The 18,011-nt window shown below is 35.9% G+C and overlaps 1 protein-coding gene across 18 annotated transcripts in view; it reads left to right on the top strand.

Moving 5' to 3' along the window:
- BCAS3 (BCAS3 microtubule associated cell migration factor) overlaps nucleotides 1-18,011 on the top strand; it is a 480,755-nt gene that overhangs the window by 50,904 nt on the left and 411,840 nt on the right. The window lies entirely within an intron of this gene.

Here is an 18,011-nt window from a genome sequence, read left to right as displayed (position 1 = left end):
TTCTTTTCTAAACTTGTTTTCTTCTTCTATTATAGCTTCATGATTTTTCCTTGCCAACCTGAGATTTTCATAGTTTTTGGGGAAATTTCTCCTTTATAATGGTCTTTCCCCTAGTATAATGTGTTCCTTTAAAGTCACAGGAACAGTGATTGCATTCTATGCAGAGCATTGCATAACGTGGAATAAAAATGGGTAGTGCCCCCCCCAAAGAATTATCCAATATTTTACAAAAGAGAAACTAGGACTCTAATTTTGTTTGAAGTATGTATCAGTGACCAAATGGGTAGCACTGTTTTTGACTCTAACAGAGCTTATAACTCTGTTAGGAATTATATTAGCTTTGTAGTTATGCTGTTTCCTTATTGCTTGTGGAATAGACAATCATTTTGGCCTCTGACGTGAACCAGATTTCTTAGAAATGCAGATTCAGTCTTAGTTGTTATCCTTAGGAGTCCAATATACTGAGTACCTGAACTTTCTCCCAATAAGAAGGTTTTTGAGCAAATTCTTATGAACTGGAAGGGCCTTTATTCTGAGAATAGAAGCTATAGTTTCCTCAAGAGTCTACGAGCCAAATTTCTGGTACCCATCCAAAACACTGGGTAGCCAACTTGGCTTGTTTCTTCTAGATGATTTTGTTACTACTGACTGTTGGAAAGGTACTGTTATTTTTTGTTCTGCTATGCAGGCAGTTCACAATTTAACATCTTAAAATATTAAAAGGTTTAAAAAAAAACCCTGAAGATCTAACCCATTTTTTTTTTCCCTTACTGAAGTGTAAATGTCAAGTATTTTCTGAAGCTTGTAATACCGTAAACAGCCCACCCGTGCAGGCGAAATACCGCTTTGTTGCTGCTGTTTTATGATGTGAATGGCTTAAGTTATTTTCTAGAAACAAACACGAGTAGAAGACCTTTAGAGCTGTTAGTCAGGTAAACTTTTCCTCATTTGCTTTTTTTCTTGTTTGTTTGTACATTTTCAAATAGACTGCACTTCCTGTGTATTGAGTGTTTCATTATTTTTCTCAAGGTACAAACTACCTGTTTCATCCTTTACAGACAAGTTAAGTGGGATTTTTATCATGTTTAAAGAAGAGCTGTTTGAATTCATTGGTTGTATGAACTTAGATATTCTAATTAACTTCTCCAGACGAGTTTACCGTATTTTTTCTTTGCTGTAAAATTTTAATAACTATGGTTAAACAAGTAAATCCTACAAACACGCACACACTCTCACAGTCTGTTCAGCCAAAACACTAGCAACCTTCCAAAAGTAGGCCAGCTGACATTTGCATACAGTCATCACCAGTATTTTGCAAAGAGGAAACAGGCTTATCGACATTTTAAATGGCCAAACTATGAGATTTAGGGCTTCCCTAATGTTTTCTGCTCTAATTATTTCTCAGCTTGCTTGGCATATTTTTTCATTACACCTAGCCCTTATCATTTGGGGCCTTTTGCACTTGGGGTCATTTAGGTTTTTACAAAATTTTGCTAAGCTTGTGATTTAGGTAAATTATAACTCAGAAACATATGTTCTTTTCACTTCAAATTTCTTTAATGCTTTTGGGCAGAGAAACAGTGTTTCTAGTGGAGAATGTTTTAGAAGTACTTTTTTAGTTTTTGATGATGTCATGGTATTGAATTAGAGAAGCTGATCTAAGAATATACACAGTTTGTACCTATTTGATTCCTGTAGTTAGGGACTTTTCCTACAAGGGCTGTCGTGAGAGGGAAGTATACTGAACAGAAATGAGAGGAAGTAAATTGGTAAGTGAAGTGTATAAAATTGCTTGACATTTCTCAGATGAAATTCTGGGTAGATTATATACCTTATCACCCCTTTGCCACTCTTCTGCAAGGTGAATACCACTAACCCTGTTTTACAGGTGAGGAGACTTAAGCTCAGAGGGGTTAGGTGACAGACGTAAAGACATGTGGTTGTAAGTGATCAAGCTGGAATTTCAACTTACAAAGCTCGCCTCAGTCATTCAGGCTTCCATGTCTCCTAGTATATGACTTTACTATTATTACAGAGAAACACTTTTTTACCAAATCCAGGTGTTTCTAGGCTGTGTTGGATGGCAGAAATCAAACAGTTGTGTATTCACTGAAGCGTGTAAAAAGTGGCTCTGTTTCTCTACCTCTTCGTCTGTTTTGAAGGTCCAAAATATCTTCAATTACGTCTTCATTGTATCTGGAGTCCTTGGTTGTTCAGTCTTAGGGTGAAGAGCAATGAAAATAGCCAGTCCAGGGACCAATACATAAAAAGGCTGTTATCCTACCTAACTCCGTTTAAAATTTTAAGCTGTTGGGATAAAGTTTGTCACAAAGACAGCTGTAGTCTATTCAAGTCACGTTCATCCTAAATTAAATCAATCCTTTAAAAGAAATGTTGGTTCCCTTTTACAGGACTTGGTATAAACTATTAAAAGTACATCAAAAGGGTTAGTGACAATATCTCGAATCAGATAAAAACAAAGGTGTAACATGAAGCAACTAAATTACATGTGAGCTTAATGATTCTGACCCAAATAAACAGACTTGTAATGGAGATACTGATTCTTATCAGTACAGCTTAAATGTACTTTTGCTGTAGAGCTGTAAGGAAGATTGTAGGTGTCTTAGTGAATTGACCAAATTATGGTCTTGGAAACTGTTTATTTATCATAACACATTCCTAGGTGTGAAAATGGAAAACCCATAATTTTCTAAATAAGTTATTTTAAAGTAAGCCTTTTAAAAGATTTATCTTTATTGAGAAATAATTTATGTACAATGAAACTTATCAATTTTAAGTTTACAATTTGGTGAGTTTTGCCAGATGGATATAGTTATGTAGCTACTACCACGATCAAAATACGAAGCCTTTCTGTTACTGTAAGAAGCCCCTTTTCTACTTCATACCCACTGAAACGGCTATATACAGAAGGGAGATAATAACTAGTGTTGGTGAGGTGTGCACTAATTGGAACTCTTATCCGTGGCTTATGAGAATGTAAGATCATATAGCCACTGGAAAACAGCTTGGCAATTCCTTAAAATATTAAGTAGGGAGTTGCCATATGACCCAGGGATTCTACTCCTAGGTGTGTAACCAATAAAAATGAAAACATACATCTACACAAAAACTTGTACATGAGTATTTATAGTAGCATTTGTCTTGGTAGCTAAAAAGTAGAAATAATCTAGATGTCTATCAACTGTTAATAAAATGTGGTATAGTGATACAATGAAATATTACTTGGCCATAAAGAAACGAAATTCTGATAAATACCATAACATGATGAACCTTGAAAACATTATGCTAATTAAAAGAAACCAGCCACGAAAGGCCATACATTGTTGATTCCATTTATATGAAATATTTAGGACAGGTGAATAGTTTTTGCTTTATGTATTTTGCTGGACTGTTACTGGGAGCAAAGACATTTAGGACGGTAAAGCCTTCTGTATGAACTGATCTGTCTGTTGTTAATGAAATCCCTGGTAACGTTCCTTGCTCTGAAACCTACTTTTTCTGTTAGTAATATAGATACTCTTGCTTTCTTTTGACTAGTGTTGGCATGATACATCTTTTTATTTTTAACCTTTGATTTTCTTCATATGTGAAATGCATTTCTTGTAAGCAACATATAATTGGGTCTTGCTTTTTTATCCACCATTTCATTCTGATTATAATTGTGTTTTAGACCATTTACATGTAATACGTGTATTATAGGATTTAAATCACAAAATGATTCCACTTTATCTCCTGTATTGTATATGTTAACCATGTCCATTTGTTTCGTTTTTAGTAGTTCTTCATAGTGTATTTACAAATATATATCTTTTTTTAATTGTAGTATTGTTAGTTCACAGTGTTGTGTCAATACAATATATATCTTCAATTCATCACAGCCTAGCTTCTAATAATATACCATTTCATAAATTATATAAAAATTTGAAAACATTCAACAGGAACAAAAAAAACAAACAACATGATTTAAAGATGGGCACAGGACTTGAATATAGATTTTTCCAAAGAAGATACACAAATGGCCCATAAGCATATAAAAAGATGCTCAACATTGTCATTAGGGAAATGCAAATCAAAACCACAAGGAGATACACTTCACACCCATTAGGATGGCTAGTATATTAAAAACAAAAAACCCACAAAAAATGAAGTTTTGGTAAGGATGTGAAGAAATTGAACCCAAGTGATTTGCTAGGTCGCCACTGTGGAAAGTGGTGTGCGGTTTCTTAAAAATAGTGGATTTGTGAAAAATTTTGGTTATTTATTTAAATATTAAAATAATGTAGAATATATAGATATATCTGTTTTAGTAGACTTTATATTTTAGAGCAGTTCTAGGCTCACAGAATAGAGAATAGAGAGTTCCATCGATTCCCCAAAATGAGAGTTCCTGTTGCTCCACATCCTCACCAGCATTTGATGTTGTCAGTGTTCTAATAGCTGAGTAATGTTATTTCTTTGTTTTCCCTAATAACATATGATGGGACACATTTTTTCATTTGCTTATTTGCCATCTATACGTCTTCTTTGGTGAGGATTCTGTCGGAAGATGTGCAGATGACCAACAGGCACATGAAAAGATGCTCAACATTGCTGATCATCAGAGAAATGGAAATCAAACCACAATGAGATACTACCTCTCTCCTCTCAGAATGGCTATCATCAAAAAGACCACAAATAACAAATGTTGGTGAGGATGTGGAGAGAAGATAACCCTGACACACTGTTGTTGGGAATGTAAATTGGTGCAGCCACTCTGGAAAATAGTATGGTGGTTTCCTGAAAACTAAAAATAGAGCTATCATATGACCCAGCAGTTCCACTCCAGGGTATACATCTGAAAAAAACAAAGACACTAATTTGAAGAGATAAATGCACCCTAATGTTTATAGCAGCATTATTTACAATAGCCAAGATATGGAAGTAACCTAAGTGTCCATCAGCAGATGAATGGATAAAAGAAGATGTGGTGTGTGTATACAGCCCCCGTGACACACAATGGAATTCTACTCAGCCATAAAAAAGACTGAAATTTTTCTATTTGCAACAACATGGTTGGACTGGGAAGGTATTGTGTTAAGTGAAATAAGTCAGACAAAGACAAATACTATATGATGTCACTTGTATGTGGAATCTAAAATTTACAACAAATTAGTGTACATAACAAAACAGAAGCAGACTCACAGATATAGAGAAAAAACTAGTGGTTAACAGGGGGGAGAGGGAAAGGAAGAGGAGCAAAGTAGACTAGTCCTATTTAAGAGGTACAACTATTAGGTATAAAATAAGTGACAAGGATATACATACAATATGGGGCATATAGCCACTATTTTATAATAACTATAAATGGAGTATAATCTTTAAAAATTGTGATTCACTATGTTGTACCCCTGAAACTCAAGTCATTCTGTTCTATTGATTGATCTTCTAATTATGGGTCAGATTTCCTTATTTGCATGCCTTGAAACATTTATTTCGATGCCACACTTTATGAATTTTGTGTTGTTCAGAGTTGGTATTTTGTATTTCTTGAAATATTTTTGGGCTTTGTCCTGGGATATTGTCAAATTACTCATTTTTTGTTTGGCACATCTGGAACAATCTTTAGCTTAAGGCAGGAGTGTGCAAACATCTTCCTAAAGGGTCAGCTAGGAAATATTTTAAGCTTGTAGGTTATTTGTTGATAAAGAAAAGAAAAAAATTGGGTGGGATTTTGTTGTAAAATAGATTAAACTTTAAATCCTTTATGTTGAAAGTATCTTTGGAGAACTTGAATCTCAGATCCTTTAAAAGGTGCAAGCATTCTTAGAGTCATTGTAGTTTTAATTGTGCTGTCTTCTCTCTGGTGCTAGATGTAGGAGCAAAAGAAAATGATAAAAACACCAAGGGATTCTTTTTTTTTTTTCTTTTGATCTCATGAATAGGTATAGGAGGCTTAAACTTTCTCTCTCCTCTTACTATTATCAAGGGATTACTATGATTCTTGCCTTTTAGAAAATGGCATTTTTTTTTTTCCTTTGCCTGTGATGCTTTTAGTCTTAAAAACGAGAGGATTGGGCCTCAGTTGTTATCATTTGAATATCTTCTTGGCACCTACTGTTTAACTTAGTTTTCTCTGAAATTTTCCCTCTTGTTGCTTTTGCTGTGTCTTGCAGTTTTTATGTATATATGGGTTTTCATTATTTCACCTGCAGAACATAGAAAGAATTTTATTTGAGGCTGGTTGAATTTATATAGCTTCATAGTTAACAGCAACAAGCAGATGCATGAACTAATCAAAACCCTGATTTTTGTAATGTGAAAATCAAAAGTGTACCTCTCTGTGTCTGCAAAGGAATGGGAAGCACACATTTAGGAGAATGGCTACCTGGTAGTGGGTGGGTGACAGGATTTAGGATGCGTGAGCTGGTAGTGTTTTACTTGTCATCTTGGGTGAGAGGTTCAGAGGTGTTTACTGTATTATCAAAATGTAGAGAAGTCCAAGCATTCATCATTAAAGAGAAGTGAACCAAAGGTTGTTAATGGTCTGATTCTTTGTATTCAGTGTCCTAGGAGAAGAGGAGAAAGGTGCCAGCATGAGAAACTGACCGTGGCAGTCTTTACTTTGTCAGCAATGAGAATTAAAAGTTTAGAGTGAAATAAAGGGAAGGATAGTTAGTTCTCTTCCTATGTCTTTTGCCTTGAGAGATTTTCTTACGTAAAGATACACTCCTTAAAGATGTTAGTCTTTTAAATTTAACAGTATTGGCAGGGGGCATATAGCTCAGTAGCAGAGTGTGTGCTTAGTATGCACGAGGTCCTGGGTTCAATCCTCAGTACCTCCATTATAAATAAATGAATAAACCTAATTACCTTCTGCCCCCCAAAATGTCTAAAAAAATAAATAAAACCACATCCTTTCAAAAAAATAAATAAATTTAACAATATTAAATCAGTTCTCCATTTTTTAAGTACTGTGTGTATATATATATAGGTTTTCCCAGAACATGACTGCAGCTAACATCTGCTCTTGGCATTTTTATTCATATATTGAACCGGCCACTGTAGTGTGATCTCAAGTTATTCTAACCTGCATACCATAGTTTTATATTCTTTCAAGTGTAAATAATATCTTCCTTTATCCTAACTCACAGCTATCATGAGGACAAATGATACTATTTTTAAAAAAATTTCACTGAAAATGTGACTAAAAGGAGCAGGTGTCAAGAGGGAGCCCCATGACCTCCACTCCACCATTGGCACGAAGGAAGCAGTGGTTCTAGAATTCTCGATGTCTTTACCCATCACCAGCTCCCTCCCCCTGCTCATGCTACACTGACAGTGTTGCCATCACCATCTTAAGACCATGGGGACTAAGTTCCTTACATCCTTTATCCTTGTTGACCTCAGTCACCTTAAGTAGCCCAGCAATCATCTCTCATCCTTACAGTCTCCTCTGTACAGGATGCAATTGTCAAACTTTTTCAGTCAGTATTTCAGTTCAGAAGGGATTTTCCTACTCTGTCCATTACTCACCCCAACTCTTAAAATCTTTTGCCTGGGCCCTCTGGAAGTCGCTGTCATCTGCAAAGTCCACTGTACTTTTAACCTCTTTTGGAATGCTCTTGCCCTTGCCCCTTGTTTTAGTTTTTCTTAGTTATTGCCTTTCAGTTTTTGAAGGTTGGATTTTTATCTTATGGTTTTCTGTAGTACCACTCCTTTCACAATTCCTAATAGTTAAAGATGTTGAACATCTTTCATGTGCTTATTTGAAATCCATCCCTTTATCCTCCTTGGTGATATGTCTGTTCATGCCAATCACTGTTGAATAGAGAGCTCTTTACATATTCTGGGTTTAAGTCCTTTGTTGGATGTCTAATTTGAATTTTTTTTTAAATCCATGGCTTATCTTTTCATCATCTTAATTTAAATAAAGTCCAATTAATCATTTTATTTTCAAGTGAGATTATTTCCTCAGGAATATTTTGCCACAAAGTGGTAGAGATCCATCTATACATTATTAACTTTGACACTCTGTGGTTTTGTTCTCATTTCTTAGATATTGTTATGTTGGGAAATTGGTACAAGAACTTTGTGTTATTCAGCAAGATTTATTTCCCTGCAGTCTGTAAATCTTTAAAGGAACTGGGCAAATTCCCAAAGTTTACAAGTTGGTAGAGTTGATCCCTGGGTGGCATAAGAAGTTTTATAGCTCTTTATAAGAGGATATAATTACCTATCATGTAAAAAGACTAACTCTGGCATTTGACCAGGCAGTAGGATTCTTTTGGCTGGAACTGAGTGGTTTATGCATGTGTGTTGGGTGAATGCTGTGAATAGCATATGGTTGTGTGGGCAGATAAACTACAGGTGGTGTACATGTTAACACATATTTATTGTAAAATTGTCTTGTGTCCAAAGTAGTTTTTTTCTGGGCAGATATTGAATAAACATCTAAATATAATTTTTGTAGTATACTTTTTGGCTAATATATGACTCATGTTTTTAACTTGTCTTAATGCTGCCTTGATTGTAAACACATTGTTCTACCCCTCACTGAGCTTTTCTCTAAACCTTGCAAGGATGGTGTAATTCTCTTTAAAAAGTGTTCTTGGTGGCTATTTGATATGTAGGCTGTGACATGTTTACTGGAACATGGTGTATTATAATATTTTTGGAAAAAAGTCCACATATTAAAAAAAACCAACTTATTCGATATTTACGTTTTCCAGTGAGATTTTTCTCTCATTTGTTTTCTTGTTATCAATTAGTGCCCATTTTTTTCTTCTTTTTTTCCCAACCTAATGAAGTCCCTTTAACTTTTCTTAATAAGGCCAGTTATGAAGTGATGAACTCCTGGGGCTTTCGCTTGTCTGGAAAACTCTTTCATTCTGAATGGCAGCTTTGCTCGGTAGAGTATTCTTGGTTGGAAGTTTTCTCCTTTCTGCACTTTGAATGTCATATCGCTTCCTTCTGGGCTGCAGAGTTTCTGCTGAGAAACCTGCTCATAGCCTTATGGGGTTTCCCTTACATGCAACAATTTAGTTTTTCTCCTGCAGCTTTTAAGTTTCTCTGTCTTTAACTTTTGATGTTTTAATTGTAACATGTCTTGATGTGGATGTCTTTGGGTTCATCTTATTTGAAACTCAGTTCTTCCTGGACCTGGCTATCTGTCTCCTTCCCCAGGCTAGGGAAGTTTTCAGCCATTGTTCTTTCCAAATAAGTTTTCTGCCCTTTCCTCTCTCCCTTCAACATCTGAGACCCCTATAATGACAGTGTTTTTCTGCCTCATGCTGCCTGATGTGTCCCTTAAGTAATTTTCATTTTTAAAAATTCTTACTTCTTTTTGCTGCCCTGTCTGGATGAGTTCCATTGCTTTATCTTCTAGCTCCCTGGTCTGTTCTTCTGCTTCATCAAGTCTGCTTTTGAACCCCTCCACTGTTTCAGTTCAGTTATCGTATTCTTCAGCTTTACAACTTCTGTTTGGTACTTTCTTGTATTTTCTGCCTCTTCTTTGAAGTTCTCACTGGGTTCATCCATTCTTCTCTAAAGTTTGGTGAACATCTTTATGACCGTTACTTTTAATTCTTTAATTCTCTACATCATTAGGGTCCTTTTCTGAAGTTTTGTCTTATTCTTCTGTTTGGAACATGTTTCTCCATGTTATTCAGAACAGCTGTCTCTTTCAGTCTTGAAGGAGTGGCCTTGTGGCCTTTATCCACCTTGCCCTAACTCTTGATTGTCTCTCGAACCTTTGTGGTTTATTCTTGGTATGACTCCCATTGTTGGGAGTGTGCCAAGATCTGTCAGTGTTTTAACAGGAAGAATCTCATTTAGCACCTAGTTTCTGACTGATTGGAAGCCAGACCCCCAGGCAGCATGAAAATAAATGCAGATTATATTACAGTTGTAATCCCCACTGGCCTCCAGTCCACGGGAGCTGTAGGTGTTCCTTGGGAAACAGTTACAGAATTGGGGCTCTAGATGACTGTATAAGCTCCCTTCTGGAAGGTAGAACTGTAGCAAGGTCAGAGGAGAGCACAGGGCTGGCATCTCCCTGCTTTTGTTCCCGGGAGCACCTCCCTAGCTCCTGGGTGTGTGGGAAACTCGAAACCTGTCCCTCAGGCTGACGCTCCAGGCTAAGTAAATAGGCCCCTTTCACAGGAAGACTGGGGTTGTATTTCATTTGGTTTTCTGTGCAGTGCCCTCGGGGTGGTGGCCTGCCAAGAAGTGTCTTTTTGATTGTTACAGTCCCCTGGAGCTGAGTAACGTCAGCCGCCTTGTCCAACAGGGCCAGGCAGTCAAGGGGGTGGTCCTTGTGTGGATCGCACATGCCTGCTGGCTTTAACAGTAAGGCAGCTGGAGAGTGTCCGGAGTGAGGCAGGCTCTCCAGCTTTCCCAGGGCAGTGGGAAAATGCCTTGACTACACGTGCCTCTGGTTGGAGCAGTGCAGCCGTGCAGGTTTTAGACTGGGAGCGGGAGAATGCCACACTGCTCGTGCTTGTCAGCCCCAGCCAGGGTGGCTGAATTTAGTCCCTAAATTTAGCTAGGGAGCAAGAGAATGCCGTGTCTGTTCCTGCTCATCCATTCCAGCCAGCAGTGGTGGAGCACTGCAACCCCCTGCGCTTTCTGGCTTCAGCAAGGCAGTGGCAGAGTGCAGCCCCCACTTCCCCTGCCTGCCTCAGCAAGGTCGGGGCACACCACCTATGCAGGCTGGGTGGGAGGAGAGTGCAGTGACGGCCACCAGTGCCTCTCCCTCCCAGGAGAGATTCTGCTGTCCCTCGCCCCTCCAGCAGTTACTTTTAAACTAGCAAATCAGTCTCCTTCACATACAGTCTAGGTGCTTTTCAAATTACTGTTTTTTAAAGAAACCTCCATACTATTTTCCACAGTGGCTGCACCAGTTTACATTCTTACCAACCCTGTAGGAGGCTTCCCTTTTCTCCACATCCTTACCAACATTTGTTATTTGTGGACTTTTTGATGATAGCCCTTCTTTAAAAAAAAAAAATTTTCTTTTAATTGAAGAAACCATCAGTTACAGTGTGTCAGTTTCTGGTGTACAGCACGATGTCCCAGTCATGCATATACATACATATACTCATTTTTATATTCTTTTTCATTAAACATTATTACAAGATATTGAACATAGTTCCCTGTGCTATACAACAGAAACTTTTTTAAAAGTCGATTTTTATATATAGTGGTTAACATTTGTAAATCTCAAGCTCCCAAATTTATCCCTTCCCACCCCCTCTCACTGGTACCATAAGATTGTTTACTATGCGAGTCTGTTGACATTTACAGTGATTATCGATATGATATATATGTACTCACTGCCATTTTGTTCCTTGTTTTCTGGCTGTTTTTGTGTTAATTCTGTCTGCTTCTTTTAATTTCTTCCCTTGTGGTGTGATTTTTTGAGGGGTGTTATCTATTGTAGGTTTTTGATATGTTATTGTTATGAGGTTCATGTATGTCGATCTTCAACCCCTTGTATGTAAACTGATAGTCGTTTAACTTCAGACTCATTCTAAAAGATCTATATTTTTAAACTCATTTGATGATTTTTGATGTCATATTGTACATCTTTATGTTTATCCTTTCAATTCCAACTTCTTTCCACAAAAAACATAAAACTCTGTAAAATGACTATAACTCAATAAAAAAATGTTAAAAAAAAACAAAAATGTGAAACTCCCAAAAAGATGGAAAGAGTAGGACAGTAAACTGCTGTATGTATACTATTCCCCTAATTTCTAATATTTTGGTCACATTTTAGATAAAAAAGAGGGAAAAGCCTACCTCTGTTCTTGACATTCTCATCAACCACCACTAATATTATGCACACAGTTTATTTCCTTTGCCACTGAACAACTTTGCTTCAATTTTTTAATATAGGTGTAATTAACAGTAGAAAAATACAGAGGTTGACCTGTTGCAGTTTGAATTTTAACAAATACATGCACTCATGTAACCTATACCTCTGTAAAGACAGGTTATTTCTGTTATTCTGGGAAGTTCTCACATTCCCTTTCCCAGTCATCCTCATCCCCTCAGAAGCATGTTATTTTCTGACTTCTTGTACTTTAGAGTAGTAGTTTTCCCTGTACCTGTTAGTGTTGCATGTATCAGTACATCTTTCTTTTTTATTGCTGAGTAGTATTCCATTTTATGAATATTTTATATATATATATATATATCTCTAGTTATTCATTTTTCTGTTGGATTGAACATATACTTTTGAGCTATTATGAATAAAGCTGCTGTGAACTTTGCCATACAGGTCTTCTAAGTCACCACTGTTATGAGACAGATAAATCAATGGAACGTATATAACATGAGACACTGTAAAGTGCTTTGAAGCAAAACAAATTAGGGTAAGGACCTGGAGCATGATGGAGGGTGATCTTTCTGATTGGAAAATGTTTTAGCAACGTCCTGTAAGAAGTATACAAATGAACTGTGGAGCCGACTAGTGTATAACTGGTTAATTCCAAGGAAAGAGCAGAAAATGTGGCGTTCCTGAGTCAGGAGTGTGCTTGGCATATTCCAGTGTGGATGAGCAGGGAAGAGGGTTAAATCAGAGAGATATTGGTAGAAGAGCAAAAAAGGAGTTAAGGATGTGAGTGTTTTTTTGTTTTAACCAGAGAAGTATATGAATAGATTCACCATACAGGGGTTGCCAGCGATGATAATAATTGCATAAAGTTTTCTGAGTTCTTAGATGTTGCAGCACCTTCTTAGTCCATCCTATTTTTTTATCTTTAGATCCTCACAACATCCTATGTGAGGTATTGGTACTTATCTCCACTTTACCGATGAAAGAATTAAAGCACTAAAAGATTACATACATTAGCCTTTATCAATAATTTTACTCATTTTTCAGCAGAGTTCTGGTTGATCGTTTTCTGACAGTAGATTTTCTTAGTGTCCCCGGGTAGCAGAGGAATCAATTCTGGGCTGTATAGATACACTGAGAGTATCTGTTGGGGAAGATGGATGTGGACAAATCTGATTGAATTAAATGTTTTCTAAAAGAATAAAATAATTGGAATGGAGGACTTGGAAGCAGTTTATCTGATAAAATGAACATGGAATCTTTCTGCAGGAGGCATTCTCAGTTAAAATTCATTAGTATTATCATACTTTTGTGTAAAATCTCTTATTTTCCAGATACAATCCTCAACATGAAAAATGTAGCGCTGGACTATTTTATTATCAGTTGGACGTTTATTTGCCTCTTGATATGGTTTTGGATCCAAGCAGAAGTGGTTTCTGTTTGGTATCTTGAAATCTTTAAGGCTGATTCGTGAGCTTAAACTCTTTAGTTTAAATGAGCGTGTATGGTGGGGGCTATTACTTTACATTTATTGACATGCAAAGTGTCTTGAATTTTGTTGAGGGGGAGAGAGGAGTTGGTGACTTGGTGAGCAAGCCCATTTTCATTACTTTAATTGTGCGATTTATTAGGATTTTAAGCTTTTTATAAATGTTTTAGTGTTATAGGACAGAATTAAAAGGATTTAGAATAAAAGGAGTTTAACAAAAGGACTTTGCAACAGGATTGCAATAGTTTTTATATTTGATGGATTTGGCTAACCGCTTTTCATTTCAATCATCATGCTACATTCTGTTAAATGCTGTAGAACAGGTGTGTGTAACGTCATTCTCTCTATTGTACATGCAAATAAACACAATTTTATATATAAAAAGTTAATCCTCCACAATTTGGAGGATTACATTATGGAGGGTGATGACTCCATTAGGCATCATGGAGAGTACTTGCTATTTATATTGCAAGAAAAATCAGGTTAATAGCTACAGTGTTCATGAGATTGTAGAATTTTTATATAGACACTTTAAAAAACAATTGTATCTATTCAAACTATCCACAATGAAACTATTTAAGGCAGAGTTAAGGTTTTGTTACATGGTTTTCCAACTTTGAAAAAATGTACTGTACAGCATGCCTCAAAGAAATTTGGATGATTTGTTATGATTTGTTTACTTATTGCCTTTACTCGTAGAATGTGTGCTTTTGGCTTTATGTTCTTAAATGAGGGCATTATTTTGTAGTTTAAATTTTTTGCTTGGTTACCTTTTCTGAATATCCATGAAGAGTATTAATCTTTAGTAAGTGTCAGGTGACCGACCTACAAGGTAAGGTCGGTAGGACTGATGCACCCTAGTAGGTCAGTGGTAACCAGTGGAATTCTTCAATTCAGGTTTAAGAAACGCAAAAACAATCAAACCATTCTTGTCAGTATTATTTGCATTTTAAAGACATGATGTTTCATTTATCAGAATATCGAATTGGTGTGTATACTGCAGGTATAAACCATAAAGATCTTGTCAAAACACCTGGAAGCAGAGGGAAAATAGGTATTGTTAAAAGTGAAGGTGAAATATGTAGGGGTGAAGGATTGGCCTTGCATAGATGAAGTTCAGTTATAATTCATTTGAAACATAAATATTATGGGCTTTGGACCAGTTAATTTTTAACTTGTGCTTCGTTTGAAAGTCATATTGTTAATTGTGAACTCGGATTGATTTGTTTAGCAAGGGTAAAAGCACACAATCCATAGTAAATTAATGTTTAGTGAAGAGTAGACACTGTTATATGCTTCTCAAAATTTAACATAGTTGTGGAGAACTTTATTCATCAACACTTGTTTATACTTTTTATCTTTATCCTATGTAGGTGTAATAGTACAGTCTATCAATGGGTCGTAGAACTTGTCTTAACTTATTTAGTATGATTATTGTAATCACAATTTAAAAGTATATTATGTCAGATCACAATCTAAATGTGTAGCCATTAACCTGTCCTCCTCTGGATTAAACCTCCTTACTTTTGGAGGGACTCATTAACATGGATTATTATTATGTTTACCACCCAGCCAAGAAGTGATACATTGTTACTAGTGCAAAAGTCCCCTGGCAACCTCTCCCAAATATTGTCCCCATCCTAAACCCCAAAGAGGTGTATGCCTATCCTGAAATGGGTATTTATCTTTATGTGTTTATGTCTTTAGTACTTAATGTAACTGAATATCTGTCCCCATGTCTAACTACACACCCACATAGGCACACATGTATGCAAGCACACAACTTATTTGTTTGTACCTTTTTCAAAATTGTGGTGAAAATCACATAATATAAAATTCACCATCTTTAAATTGTTAAAAACTTTTAATTCCACAGTTTGGCAGTGTTAAGTCCATAGTTTGCATTAGGGTTCCCTACTGGTGGCATACATCGTGCTGGTTTTGACAAATGTGTAAGGAAATGTACCCACTGTTGTAGTATCATACAGAATAGTTTACCTCTCCTCTACAACCTCTCTGCTCTACCTATTTATGTCTCCTTCCTTCTTAACACGTTTAGCTTAACACTGCACATTGGGGTTAGCCTGTTGAATTTATTGTGCTAGACCCTCAAGGCGCTCATAACTCATATTTGTTTATATTTGATTCATATTCATTGACTCATATTTGATTCTTTCCTCCTCTTTATTTTTCTCTGTTCATTTTGGAATTCCTCACTATGTTGGGACTGTCCTTTAATATTTCTCTTGGATATGTGTTTGTGTGTATAAATTAATGCCATTTTCCTCTTTTTTTTGTGGTTTTTTGCTCTATTCTTTAGGAAGTTTCCTCTGACCCTTGCTTTGAGTTTTTAAATAATGCCCACCTTGCTTTTAATTTCCCAGAGCGCTCCTTTATTCTCTGTGTCAATTTTTCTTTGCATTCTTACTGTTTCACGAATGGTCATCTCATATTCTTAAAATTATTGATGACAGTTTAAAATTTTTTGATATTTTCTTCCTGTATAGAATTAGTCACTTTTCCAGGTGATTGTTAATCTTTGGTTGCCTGGATCTATTTGTAAGCTGCAAACTAAAAAGCTGATTGAAAGCACTGTGTGTTTGTCAGCTTTTAACCTTTTGAGGGTGCTTTGGTTGTGCCATGTTTTGGAGCCCTCTGACAGTATCTTTTAGTTTTTCTTTATGGACTGATTTACTAAGTTCTGCAGAGAAGACTTACAAGCAAAGTGATTTATAAGCTCCTAACTTTACAAGAACAAAGTTCTTGCGTTAGCGTCCGGACCCACAATTCGGGGAGGGAGACGGATGCTGAGGAAGGGCTGCTTCCATGTATTAATGCTTCACTGAATTCCGTCTCCCTGCAACTCCCCACCCACCGTTTAAAAATCTGTATTCACCTGTGCATGGTGTCCCCCTGTCTTACCCTCTGTAGAGAATAGCCTTTCAGTCTTCTGGGAATAGGGAGGGTGAGTTGCCTAGCAGAGTAAAGGTCTTAGGACCTTAGTGTTTTTCACATAACCTATACCGTGTCCTCTTCATTTTATCTTCATTGCCCTGCACAGTCCATCTCAGGTGTACCTGGTGTTATCAGGTGTGAAATAGTAGTTTATGTCTCAGGTTTTAGTTTTCCCAGCTCTGGCTTGAAATTTTACTTAGGGCTGCTAAGTTAGTCTTCACTCAGTTATTTCCCAAACTTGATTATTTTTACTGTATATTTTAAAATCATATTTGATTTAATACTGGAATTTATTGGAATTTTCAGAAAAAATAAAGTGAAATACACGTGTAGTCTCCTAGCTTATCTGAGGTTGAAATACCACTTCTGCCATTTATTTGTCTCTTTATTTAAAAACAGTAAAATTTGGAGGGGAATTAATATATTCAAGTGGTTTGAAAACTGAAAAGTATAAAATAGATGTACAGTGAAAACGGTCCTCCCATTGTTGTTCCCTGTCTTCCACTTTTCCCATTCTCCCTCTCATTTAGGTAAGATTTTTTAATGTATCCTTGCAGTGAGTGAGTGTGTGTGTGTGTGTGTGTGTGTGTCTGTGTGTGTATGTGTGTGTCTTTCTCTTGGTTAAAGAAAAGATGGGACATTATTTTTTATCTTCCTGTTTTATATAGTCTCCTTTTTCTGTTTACTGTTTTGGATCCCATTCCCTGTCTTCATAGAGCACTTCTTCATTTTTTTACAGTTGTAGGAAATACTCCTTTGTCCATTCGGATTCTATTAGTCTTCTGGGGTTATAAACAGTACTATCATGCATAATTTTATATAACAGTTATTTTCATCATGGCTGAATATACGTGTAGAGTGAAATCTTAGCAGTGCTGTTTCTCTATCAAAGGGTATGAACATTTATAATTTTGATGGCTATGGGCAGAGTTTTACAGAAATTTTTGAGAAGCTCTTAGGTAAAGGTCAATGTTTATCAATACAGTTAAAAAATTTGAAATAGAAAATTTCTACATTCAAAAGCAATGAAAATACTGTAAATATCTCTAAGAACCCATCATTTTTTGGCCAGTCATGTTTCATTTACTTCTGAAAGATTAAAAAAAATCTTAAAAATATAACAAATATTTTTATCACTTCTTAAAAATTAGAAAGTTTCAATACAGATTTTCAAAATAGTTTTAAGTGGAAATTTAACATTTTTTTTTAATGGTTCAGAGCTTTTTGTGTTTTCTGATTTTACTTTTCTATCTGTTGCTGTTTTTATATTAGTTTCATATCCAGTAATACTGTTGAGTTCTTTTATGATAATTATCCTGACTAGGACTTTCAGCATAGGGTTAGATAAGAGCAGTTAGACTGGGCATCCTTTTGTTATTACTGGTTTTAATGAGCGTGCTCTGAAGCATTACCTATAATATTTATTGTAGGTCTTTTTTAGGTGATCATTATTGAGTTAAGAAAAGTTATTTTTGTTTTCTTTTGTTCTTATGACTAGGTATAGAATTTTATGAATATTTTTTGCATCTGCTGAAATGTTAATATTGTGAATAACATTAATAGGTTTCATAATGTGAAGTTATAACTTGCTTGGGTAAATCCATCTTGGTTATAAGATTTAATTTTTTTCAAATACATTGCCATTTTAATTTTTTAAAGGATTTTTACATTTATATATATAGAAAATTACCTCTAATTAAAGTTTTTGTTGTTGTTGTGATTTCCCTT

The sequence above is a fragment of the Vicugna pacos genome, chromosome 16, assembly GCF_048564905.1.
Source record: "Vicugna pacos chromosome 16, VicPac4, whole genome shotgun sequence".
NCBI lineage: Eukaryota > Metazoa > Chordata > Mammalia > Artiodactyla > Camelidae > Vicugna > Vicugna pacos.
The sequence above is the reverse complement of the archived record's forward strand: the minus strand, read 5'-3'. Positions and strand labels throughout refer to the sequence as shown.